Source organism: Nomascus leucogenys, chromosome 5 (genome assembly GCF_006542625.1).
Source record: "Nomascus leucogenys isolate Asia chromosome 5, Asia_NLE_v1, whole genome shotgun sequence".
Lineage (NCBI taxonomy): Eukaryota > Metazoa > Chordata > Mammalia > Primates > Hylobatidae > Nomascus > Nomascus leucogenys.
In genome coordinates, this window is record NC_044385.1 from 114,345,137 (window position 1) to 114,357,319 (window position 12,183).

At 34.0% G+C, this 12,183-nt stretch overlaps 1 pseudogene; it reads right to left on the reverse strand.

Moving 5' to 3' along the window:
- Positions 1–10,366: 10,366 nt before the first annotated feature.
- Positions 10,367–10,888, reverse strand: LOC100589557 (annotated as a pseudogene).
- Positions 10,889–12,183: the final 1,295 nt, after the last annotated feature.

Consider the following 12,183-nt stretch of genomic DNA (forward strand, 5'->3'; position numbering starts at 1 on the left):
GCAGAATTCAGCAGGGTCTGGGCTCTTGTTTGATAAAATACTTTTGATTATAGATTTAATCTCCTTAGTCTTTATTAGTCTGTTCATGTATTCTATTTGTTCATTATTCAATTTGTCTGGATTGTCTCGGTCCTGGAATGCATTTGTTTCTTCTAGGTTATCCAATTTGTTGGTGTATAATTATTTATAGTAGCCTCTTATGATCCTTTGTATTTCTGTAGTAACAGTTATAATGTTTCCTTTTTCCTTTGATTTTAGTTGAGTCTTCTCTCTTTTTTTCACTTTGTTTAAAGGTTTGTTCATTTTGTTTATCGTTTCAAAAAAGCTAACTCTTATTTTATTGATCTTTTACATTGTTTTTCTAGTCTCTATTTCATTTTATTCTGCTCTGATCTTTGTTATTTCCTTCCTTCTGTTAACTTTAGGCTTACACATTTTTTTTACTTCATTGAGGTTTAAAGGTCAGTTGAATGTTTGAGATATTTCTTTTCTTGTTTTAGGTTTTGATTGATGTCAAATTTAATATTAGAATGGCTTTTTATGCATCAAGTAAGCTTTGATATGTTGTCTTTCTGTTTTTGATTGTCTGAAAAAATTAAAATTTTTTGATTTTTTTTTTTTTTTTTGAGATGGAGTCTTGCTCTGTCACCCAGGCTGGAGTGCAGTGGCACAATCTTGGCTCACTGCAAGCTCTGCCTCCCAGGTTCACGCCACTCTCCTGCCTCAGCCACCCGAGTAGCTGGGACTACAGGTGCCTGCCACCACGCCCGGCTAATTTTTTATATTTTTAGTAGAGATGTGGTTTCATTATGTTAGCCAGGATGGTCTTGATCTCCTGACCTCATGATCCACCCGCCTCGGCCTCCCAAAGTGCTGGGACTACAGGCGTGAGCCACCGCGCCCGGCCATCTTTAGACATTTCAGTGGTAAAATAGTGTAATATCTAGAGACCAGGGAGCAAAATTAGTAAAGAATACTAATTGTAATGCACACAGGTATTAGATTTAGACTAAACAGAGTTGAAGCCTTTGTACTCTTATTACCAACTGTGTAATCTGGGCAATTTGCCTAAACTCACAAAGTTTAGTTTAAATGTCAAAAATATTATAAGAAAGATATTGTCTTCATATGGTCATTTGTGATAACCAATTCGAAGTCTCAGTACTGCACCTGCTACCTAGTAAATGCTAAATATAAAAATAATCATTCTCAGTAAACTATCGTAAGGACAAAAAACCAAACACCGCATGTTCTCACTCATAGGTGGGAATTGAACAATGAGAACTCATGGACACAGGAAGGGGAACATCACATTCCAGGGACTGTTGTGGGGTGGGGGGAGGGGGGAGGGACAGCATTAGGAGATATACCTAATGCTAAATGACGAGTTAATGGGTGCAGGAAATCAACATGGCGCATGGATACATATGTAACAAACCTGCACATTGTGCACATGTGCCCTAAAACCTAAAGTATAAAAAAAAAAAAAAATCCTAAAAAAAAAAATAATAATAATAAAATTGACTTTTACTTTATTTTAATTGGATATATGCTAACATGACATATAGAAAGGCAAATTAAAAACAATAGGTGTTTTACTCATGACAGAAAAGTCAGGCCAATATAGAAGTGACTCCAGTGAAGCAAAGACATTTAAAATTTCAAAATATATGCATATATGTCTACATCCATATATTTTCATATAAGTATAAAATGTTTTAAATAAGTAAATATTTAACTTTATACACTAGAATAGATTCGTGTGAGTCATTGTTCAAAGAAAAACCATAACTTTACAAAATGCAGCAACTTGGTGGTTTAGGAATACCATTGATTGCTCTTTTTATTTCCCTGCTGCTAATATGAAACCTACAACTTGAAACCAACTTTGAGCCAACTTCTTCCAAACCTTATAATCGTATTCCTGTGTTTTTAAATAATTCTTTGATCACTAGTTAATTTGTTTACTTGATAACTGAGATGCATCCTTACATATTTATGACTATAATTGTCAGTGTTGAGCACATATTATGTATCAGCCATTGAGAGAAAATGGGGATAAAATGGTTACTCATAGACTGCCTTCATGAACATAATTTCTAGTGCAAGAGGCAGAGTGAAAACAAACAAAAAAGATAAAATAATGCAGGTTATAAATTATATTGTATACATGTATATAAACACATAATATTTATATATAATATTTAATATATTAATAATAAACATAAGATATATGAAGAAATATATCTTTATATATTATATAATATTAAATATATAATAATAAGTATTATATATTTATATCCTAATATGTATAATGTGTCCCAGTACAAAGTAAAAAGTGTGATGGGCAGGAGATCTGTAAACTACAGAAAAGAGGAGAGGAAGGTGGAAACGCTGAATGTTTTGACCTTCAAATTTGTTGTCTTTTAGATGAAGTTGGTGAGGAATGGTCTGAAAATGAGGAGGAAGGTTAACACCTATTCCATCTTCAGGTTCTTCAAGGGGTGTTTCAAACACTCACCATAAGGGCATTTGTATGGCCTATACAGAAAGAGGTTTTCAAAGCCTCTGGATCATATGAGTGAGGATGCAAGACAGTAAGGGAAAGAGAATCCAAACAGTGATGGATTATGTGGGGGACTCAGACTTTTGACAGTAACTATAGTAAATCAAGATTTAAAGCAAAGCAGTATCGGCCCTAAATTCTCTTTGAGGAAGGCAATCATTCTTCACATGCTGTCTAACCAGCTCATTTGAAGGTAACAAATCGCTGGAATGCAGTGTGTCACACACACATACACACACACACACACACACAAACACAATAGCCTGTGCCAAAATATTCAGTCTTAAAATAATTAACAACTTTTGTTTACATATTATTTGATTATCAGGTGAGAGTTTTTTTATCTTTAGGCTAGCTAGTTCCACCAATTCGAGAAATTTATCACAGTTCCCTCTTAGTTGTATTTTAAGCAAAAATACTATCTAGGTTTAGCTCAAGGAATACATAAAATATTGTAAATGAATGTATATACTTTTTAAAAGATATTGGTACCAGTAAGTATTGGGATAGTATCACAAGGGTCAACTATTTTTTTAACCAAAAAAGGCTTAATAAATATAAACAAACTAATGTATCATTAAATTATTTTACTTTTTAACCATTTGTTGATGCTTTAAAATGGTTCATACATTTCATTAAATGTTAGGAATTAACGTAATTGATTAGATTTTCATGGTCTTTATTTTTTATTAAAATCAACTAGAGGAGTTATGAAGAAAGCTAAATTAAATAGTACTAATACGAATGTGTAGAAACATCGGTAGGGGAGACACTTAACTGAACCACAGGAAATTAGGTATCAAGGGATTTTTTTAAATGATAGGAGCTAATGCCTGACATGAATATTGAACAATGAGGAGGATTTAATTACAAGAATATAAGTAGATTATACCAGGCAGAGTGACCACCATGAACAATGATCTGAAGATGCAAAAGTATAATTCATTTGGAGAAATTAAATTAGGTAATTAAGAGGTTAATGATGTTTAATGAAGAGAGGTGAGATATAGCTTTGGAGGTAGATTGAGTACACAGATGGGAAGACATGGGTTTAATTTCCAGGAAGATGGACTTCACCGTTAAGAAAAAAGGGACACACTAGAAAACTAGTATAATGTGAATTTAACTTACGTTTTATTTTAAAATATTTAATTGACAAATAGACATTATACATATTCCAGGTAAATTTAAACAACAAAATAAAATAACTTGTTGATAGTGGTTTCATGACGTACAAAACCCATATGACCATTTAAATTGATGCTGAAAAGTCATTTGATAAAATTCAACATCCTTTAATGACAAAAATCTTCAAAAATCTGGGCAAAAAATACCTCAACACAATGAAAGCCATGTATGATAGACCCACAGCTAGTATTGTACTGAACAAGGAAAAACTGAAAGCCTTTCTTCTAAGATCTGAAACTAGACAAGGATGCCCACTTTCACCACTGTTATTCAACACAGTACTGGAAGTACCAGCTAGAGCAATCAGACAAGAGAAAAAAATAAAGGACATTCAAATTTGAAAGGAAGAAGTCAAAGTATCCTTGTTTGCAGTTAATATAATCTTAGGTTTTGAAAAACCTAAAGACTCCATCAAAAAAACTATTAGAACTGATAAATACAGTGAAGTTGCAGGATATGAAATCAACATACAAAAATCAGTAGTATTTCTGTATGCCAACAGGGAACAATTGGAAAAAGGAATCAAGAAAGCAATCCTATTTACAATAGCTACAAATAAAATAAAGTACTTAGAAGTAAACTTAACAAAAAACGTGAAAGATCTCTAATTAAAACTATAAAACATTGATGCAACAAATTAAAGATGACGCACAAAAAATGGAAAGATATTCTATGCTCGTAGACTGGAAGAATCAATACTGTTAAAATGATCATACTACCTAAAGCAACCTGTGTATTCAATGAAATACCAAACAAACAAAATATCAATGGCATTATTCACAGAAACAGAAAAAATAATCTTAAAATTTTTATGGAACCACAAAAGACCCAGAATAGCTAAAGCTATCCTGAGCAATAAGAACAAAACTGGAGGAATCACAGTACCTGACTTCAAATTATACTACTGGGGTATAGTAACCAAAAGAGCAGGGTATTAGCATAAAAACAGACACAGAGATCAAAAGAACAGATTAGAGAATGCAGAAACAAATCCACACACCTACAGTGGACTCATTTTGACAAAGATGATAAAAACATGCATTTGGAAAAGGACAGTCACTTCACTAAAGGGTGCTGGGAAAACTGGGTATCTTTACACAGAAAAATAAAACTAGATTCCTATCTTTCACCATATACAAAAATTAAATGAAAAGGATTAGAGACTTAAATTTAAGTTCTGAAAAAATGAAGCTACTACAAGAAAACTTTGGGGAAACTCTACAGGACATCGGTCTGGGCAAAGATTTCTTGAGTAATCTCCCTCAAGAACAATCCACAAACTAAAGAGACATCCCACAGAATGGGAGAAAATATCTACAAACTCTCCATCAGACAAGGGATTAATAATCGAATATATAAAGAGATTAAACAATTCAATAGGAAAAAAATCTAATAATTCTATTAAAATATTGACATAAGATCTGAATAGAGATTCCTCAAAAGAAGATATGTAAGGGGCAAAGAAGCATATGAAAAGGTGCTCAACATCATTGATAATAAGAGAAATGCAAATCAAAACTACAAAGAGATATCCCCTCACCCCAGTTAAAATGGCTTTTATCCGAAAGACAGGTGATAACAAATACTGGCAAGAATGTGGAGAAAAGTGAACCCTCATACACTGTTGGTGGGAATGTACATTAGTACAACTACTATAGAGAACAGTATGGAGGTTCCTCACAAAACTAAAAATAGAAATATCATATGACCTAGCAATCCCACTGCTAGATATGTATCCCAAAAAAGGAAATCAGTATCTCAAAGAGCTCTGTACTCCCATGTTATTGCAGAACTATTCACAATAGCCAAGATTTGGAAGCAACCTAAGCGTCAATAGGAAGGTGAATGCATAAAGAACGTGTAGTACATATACACAATGGAGTATCGAATAGTAATTTAGACATAAAAAACAATGAGATCCTGTCATTTACAACAATGTGGATGGAACTGGAGAACATTATGTTAAATGAAATAAGCCAGGCATAGAAAGACAAACTTTCCATGTTCTTATTCATCTGTGGGGACTGAAAATTAAAACAATTGAATTATGCATATGAATGAGAAGGTTGTATATACATTGTAATAATGTGGTGTGTGTGTGTGTGTGTGTGTATATCCTTCTCATATATATATAATCTTCCCTATAGAGTTGTTGAGAATTTTGGAACTATGTCTTATATATTTTATGCCATTAATGGCAACAATAATGATAATAAAGTACTAAACTTTAAACATTTTCTCAAGGCATCTTAACAAATTAATATATTTCAGTGTGGTTTAACAGCTGTATTGCAGTACATTATGTGAGTGTATAAAATATTTAATAATCTCTAACTGAGAGACACCATGGTTATGTCCCAATTTTTATTATTGTATGCAAAACTGTCTTAAATATTACACTACATAAGTCTGAATAAATTTGTCTGCATTTTAGTTACTTTTTTAAGTTGAAGTTTCTGCATCAAGAAAATAAAATTTGGAAATTTAGACTGGATTAAGAAAACGTGGCACATATACACCATGGAATACTATGCAGCCATAAAAAATGATGAGTTCATGTCCTTTATAGGGACATGGATGAAACTGGAAATCATCATTCTCAGTAAACTATCACAAGGACAAAAAACCAAACACTGCATGTTCTCACTCATAGGTGGGAACTGAACAGTGAGAACTCATGGACACAGGAAGGGGAACATCACACTCCGGGGACTGTTGTGGGGTGGGGGTAGGGGGGAGGGACAGCATTAGGAGATATACCTAATGCTAAATGACGAGTTAATGGGTGCAGCAAAACAACATGGCACATGGATACATATGTAACAAACCTGCACATTGTGCACATGTACCCTAAAACCTAAAGTATAATAATAAAAAAAAAAAATTTGAAAATTTGAAAAATATTGCCATATTTTCTTTGGAACATTTGGTCCAAAGAATCCAAACCATATTTGTGTATGCTGTGTTTTATTTTATTATTATTATTATTTTTATCTTATTAGAGACAGAGTCTCGCTCTGTCCGTCAGGCTGAAGTGCAGTGGTACAATCTCGGCTTGACTGCAACCTCCGTCTCCCACGTTCAAGCAATTGTCCTGCCTCAGCCTCCCGAGTAGCTGGGATTACAGGCGCCCACCACCACTATTGACTAATGTTTTTTTGTATTTTTAGTAGAGACAGGGTTTCACCATACTGACCAGGCTGGTTTCGAACTCCTGACCTCAAGTAATCCACCCGCCTCAGCCTACCAAAATGCTAGGATTACAGGTGTGAGCCACCACGTCCAGTCATGCTGTGTTTTAAATGAGAGTCACAGTCACCTATGGACCAGAAAACATAAAGGAATTTCCAGATGGTATTAAGTTCCCACTGAAATTATTCTCTTTTCTGCTCCTTGTACTTTGGCTCTTGTAGTCTAGTTATCTCTGATACCGACTTCTGGCGTTTTATTAATTTGCTTGCTTCTGCATCTTAATCTTTGGGTTCTGTTTTATAATATGATTGAATGATATTTAGATTTTTAGTCATATTTTTAAAAAAACCTTAGCAAATTATGCAAATAATTTTTACCAGTGACAAATTTATTATTTGGCAACTCTTAATGGCTTCTATATTTTCATTATACTTATATCTTACTGTATACATAAGATTAGACTTTGAAAACGAAAATAATACTGTTTATTTTACAATTTTGTACTTACATATTTTAAAATCCCACTTTTGTCTTCAAGTATTTCCTTTTAATCGCATTAATATCAGTTAGTATGTCAGTTCAAGCAAACTGAAAACATATGTCCATACAAAGATTTTTATGTGAATGTTCATAGCAGCAATTTTCATAATAGCAAAATACTGAAAACAATCCAAATATCTCTCAACTGTTTGGTGTGCATACACTATGTAGGATATTTGTACAATGAAATACTACTCAACATTAAAAAGAACTTCAAAATCATTATCAGTCAAATAGAACATACACAAGAGATGGCATATTTGATTCCACTAATATAAAATTTCTAGGTAAGGCAAACTTAGATAAAAAGAAAGCAAGCCAATGTTTGCTTGGGGTCTGCAGAAGGAGTGAAGATTGTCTGCAAATATTGATTAGAGAAACTTCCGGGTTAGTAGAGGTGTTCTATTACTGAACTATGGAGGTGGTGACACCACCTTACATAAATTTAAAAACACTCATCAATTATTAACATAGTTCAATTCTATGTTATGTAAGCTATATTTCAATAATGCTGCCAAATAATGTCAATGAGTTCTCTCATGCTTGTGCCACAGAGTAAGAATACATACACTTAGTATTGATGGTATTATTTTGTGATTGGTGAAGTGCTTTTCAATTTATTTTTATTTATTTTATTTTATTTTTGAGACTGAGTCTCGCTCTGCCACCCAGACTGGAGTGCAGTGGCACGATCTCAGATCACTGGAACATCTGCCTCCCAGCGATTCTCATGCCTCAGCCTCCCAAGTAGCTGGGATTATAGACATGGGCCACCACGCCTGGTTAACTTTTTTGTGTGTATTTTTTGTAGAGACGGGGTTTCGCCATATTGGCCAGGCTGGTCTTGAACTCCTGACAAGTGATCCACCTGCCTTGGCATCCCAAAGTGCTGGGATTACAGGCGTAAGCCACTGCACCTGGCCTCAATGTGTTTTTGTTATTTATCTATGTACATTTTTATCTTCCTTTTGTTCCACATTTCTATACGTAAAAATGGAGCTTTAATTTCATTTACATTTTTGACATAAATTTTATGAAGTTTTAATGGGTGAGAGGAAATTAAACTTTGGGGCCCCACACTCATTTAGCCAAAGGGAAAAGTCAAGCTGGGAAGTGTGTCACGCAAAGCTACCTCCCCATTTTTGGTTTGTAAATAAGATGGCTACAAATGAACAGCAACACGCCTCTCTCACATTTTGCTCCCAAGGAAAATCCTAGTGAGTTGTTGCAATTTCACCATGGCAATGCAGATTGATAGATTATCTTTACAGGTCCAGGCCCTCCCTCCCCTCAACACCAGACAAAAATGCGTATCTGATTGTTCTCCTGTCCCGTTCTGTCTGTGTTATCTTATATAAAATGTAGATTCTTCTGATTTTTTTCTCTGCCACTTTTCTTTATGTCGTCTTATGTAAACAATGCAGATTCACTGAGCCAGACAAAAGCATGAGTGACTATTTTTCCCTACCGCTTTCTTACATGAAAATTGTGTACTTCTCAATATCGCACCCTTTCCTCTTTAAATTTGGAGCCCTCAAAATCATCTTGGGAGAAAGGCATAGATCTGTCTCCCAGGCATGTCCTCAACTTTGGCAAATAAATCTTCTAAAAGGATTGAGACTTGTCATTTTTCTCAATTGACAAATGTCAAGATTATTAAAGTGTTAATATCAATTATTCAATAGGGATTATTTATATCCATAGGCACACTTTAAAAAGTAATTAATAAAGTGAATGTTCATGAACATTATTTACCAATTTGCAAGTAGAACATTACTATTATCTTTAAGTACATATATATATATCCCTCTCAGTTGCATCAAAATCACTCATTTCATCCCTAGAGGTAACCTATATGGTATTTTTATATATTTATTTCTGAACTATGCTTTATCACTTTATCATATATATAAGCTCTTGTGCATTAACTAGTTTAATAATTTGCTTGATTTTGAAATTTATATAAATGTAAACATCTTATTTACATTAGTTCATGACTTGCTTATTTTTGTCAACATGTTTTATAGATGTATTCAACTTGGGTTGTAAAAGTGTTATTAATTTCATTGTAATATTGTATATCACCACTTGATTATAATACATATTATGAATCCAAATAACATTTCATCAACAATTTATTGCTTTTCTTTTCTGGTATTATGAGATATGAGATATGAATATTCATATACACATTTCATATTGCACATACCTCAGAGATCATTTAGGATATGTACCAATCAGTAGAATTTTATTATCATATGCACATGTATTTTTGACCTCATTGAATAATGCAGACTTTTAACAAAATAGTACATTAACTACATTATCTCCTACTTCTTGCTATATCACAGTTTTAACTTTTTCCCAAACTATGGGTATAAAAATGGTAACTTATTGTGGGATTGTGTAATAAACATTTTTTCAGATGCATTGCATAGTTATCAAAAAGTACAAAAGTGAAAAGCATACAGCTAAATTAATTCTAACAAATCAAACACATCTGGGAAACCAACAATATTAATAAAATGATAACAAACCTTAAAAAGTTTCCTCCTATCTGCCTTTGCTTAGCATAGCTGGCTTGGAATCTCGACTAACATAATTTCTGACACAGTATATTAATATTGATTATATATTTTAACTTTATATCAATGAAGTAGTACATATTTATACTCTTTTATATCTACCTTATTTCATTCAATGTTTTGCTAGTGATAGAGCTACATAATTTAACAACTCTGCTTTTTTTTTTCTCCTTCTGTTTTTTCTTCTCCTTTATTTTTCTGTTTCTGTCCAGAAGTTCTGTGTGGTCTTTGTGACATTTAAAATTTTTTTTCCTCTATAAAACAGTGTATATCCTTAATAATGACTAGTCAGTAATTACCCCAGAAGGCACATGTTTCTTTTTAACTTTTTTGCTACCTTATCTGATAAGGTAGTAAAAAGTGACAACCCTTGGAAGACCTTCTCCAGAGTGAGCTTCTGGTCCACAGGTTCTGATTCTTCAGAAATGCACTCTGTAGTCTTCTCCAAAATGTGGAACACCTCCACCAAGATCTTACAGAAACTCTGGATTCTAAATATCTTGGAGTCTTCCACACATCTCCTTATGTTTTCACAGTCAGCTACAGCTCTCTGGTATCTCATCGTTAAATCCTGGACTTCCTTCTCCAGTTTAACTGCTTTTACCCTTAAGGCCCATTCAGCAAGAGAGCACCCAAGCTCATCAGGAGGGACCTCAGAACTGCAGTCCTCACCAGTAGTTCTCTGGATGGCAGTGCTGAATAGAAGTAGCCATACCTTGCCCTCCCACTCAGCACTCAAGGCCAGTAGGGGTTGCATCTGCCACAGCGACTGCACGGCCAAGTTCAAAATTTTTACAACCTTATTTGATAGGTACATTCTCTTACTACCTTATACGATAGATATATCCAAATGCTTAAGCTGGAAATACCTGACCACCACAGAGAGCTTTCACCTGCCTCATTAATCCATTATTCTAAATGGTTTATTCTTGTGTCTTTTCACAGATTTTCAACTGCTGTGCCATCTCTTCTAAATTTGGAGTGGATTTTTTGTTGTTTGTTTTTATGTTTTTGTTCAATTGGCTATTTCTGAGATAAATGTCAAATTTCCTTGATTCCATTGTATATCAATTTATACTATAATATCTATAATAAAATGTTGACAATGATAAAGAGTCTTGCACCACTGGGTAGGTATCTTAACAACCTTTACCTGCAGAAGCTGCTGACTGATTTAATGGCCTTTTAAATTATAATTGTACACTGTCATTGAAATGAGTGCCAACTTATTTCTCATATACTGCTTCACTCTTATTGCTCCTCTTAGAATTCTACTCTGGAAGAGATGCTTTGTGATCACATTTGCTCATTGGTCCCTTTAATCTTTATGTAGCATCTGACTGAGATAATCCAGTGCTTGCCACATCATAAGTCTCAAGTCTTCTATACGCTCATTACAATCTCACATAAATACTCCAATAATTCTACAATGCCTACAATAATAAATGTCCATTGTAGTCCAGAAATTATGAAGTAGATGGATCTAAAAGTCCAATGTTAACAAAAACTCCCAGGACGAAAATCAATTAAGTTCAAAATTGCAGTGCACACTAGGAAATAAAATACGAGAATGCTAGACACACCCTAGGGCATGTGATGCACTTACTCTTATTTAGTAAAGAAAGATGTGGATTCCTTAAATTCCTGGTCCCAGTTCCTCTCCTTTTGCCATGAACATTACCATGTGACTTTGCAAGCTGTCTCGCTAAAGAGAGGCAGTGTTTGTTTTTCCACTGCTTAAATATGAAGAATTTGAATTCAGGGATTCGGCTTGTTTTCGCAATGTTATAAAAGCCAATTTCATATAAGTAGGGGATTTTGCTTTGACTTTTGAAGCTGTGTTACTGCCAGATAACATGCCTGTACCCACATCTAAAGAGTGAGAAACACAAGTGAGAGTGAGAAACGCAATAATCATCCTGTCACACAATCTGACAGAAAACTGGCTGCTGGACAGATGTGAGAGTGAGCCAAGCTTAGAAGAACTGCACACCCACACAGACAGGAACAATGTCTGACCTGCACCTTCTAAAGGGTAATAAATGCTTACTGTTTTAAACCATTGAGGTTTGAGATCGTTTGTTATACAGCATCATTGCAACAATGTCTATC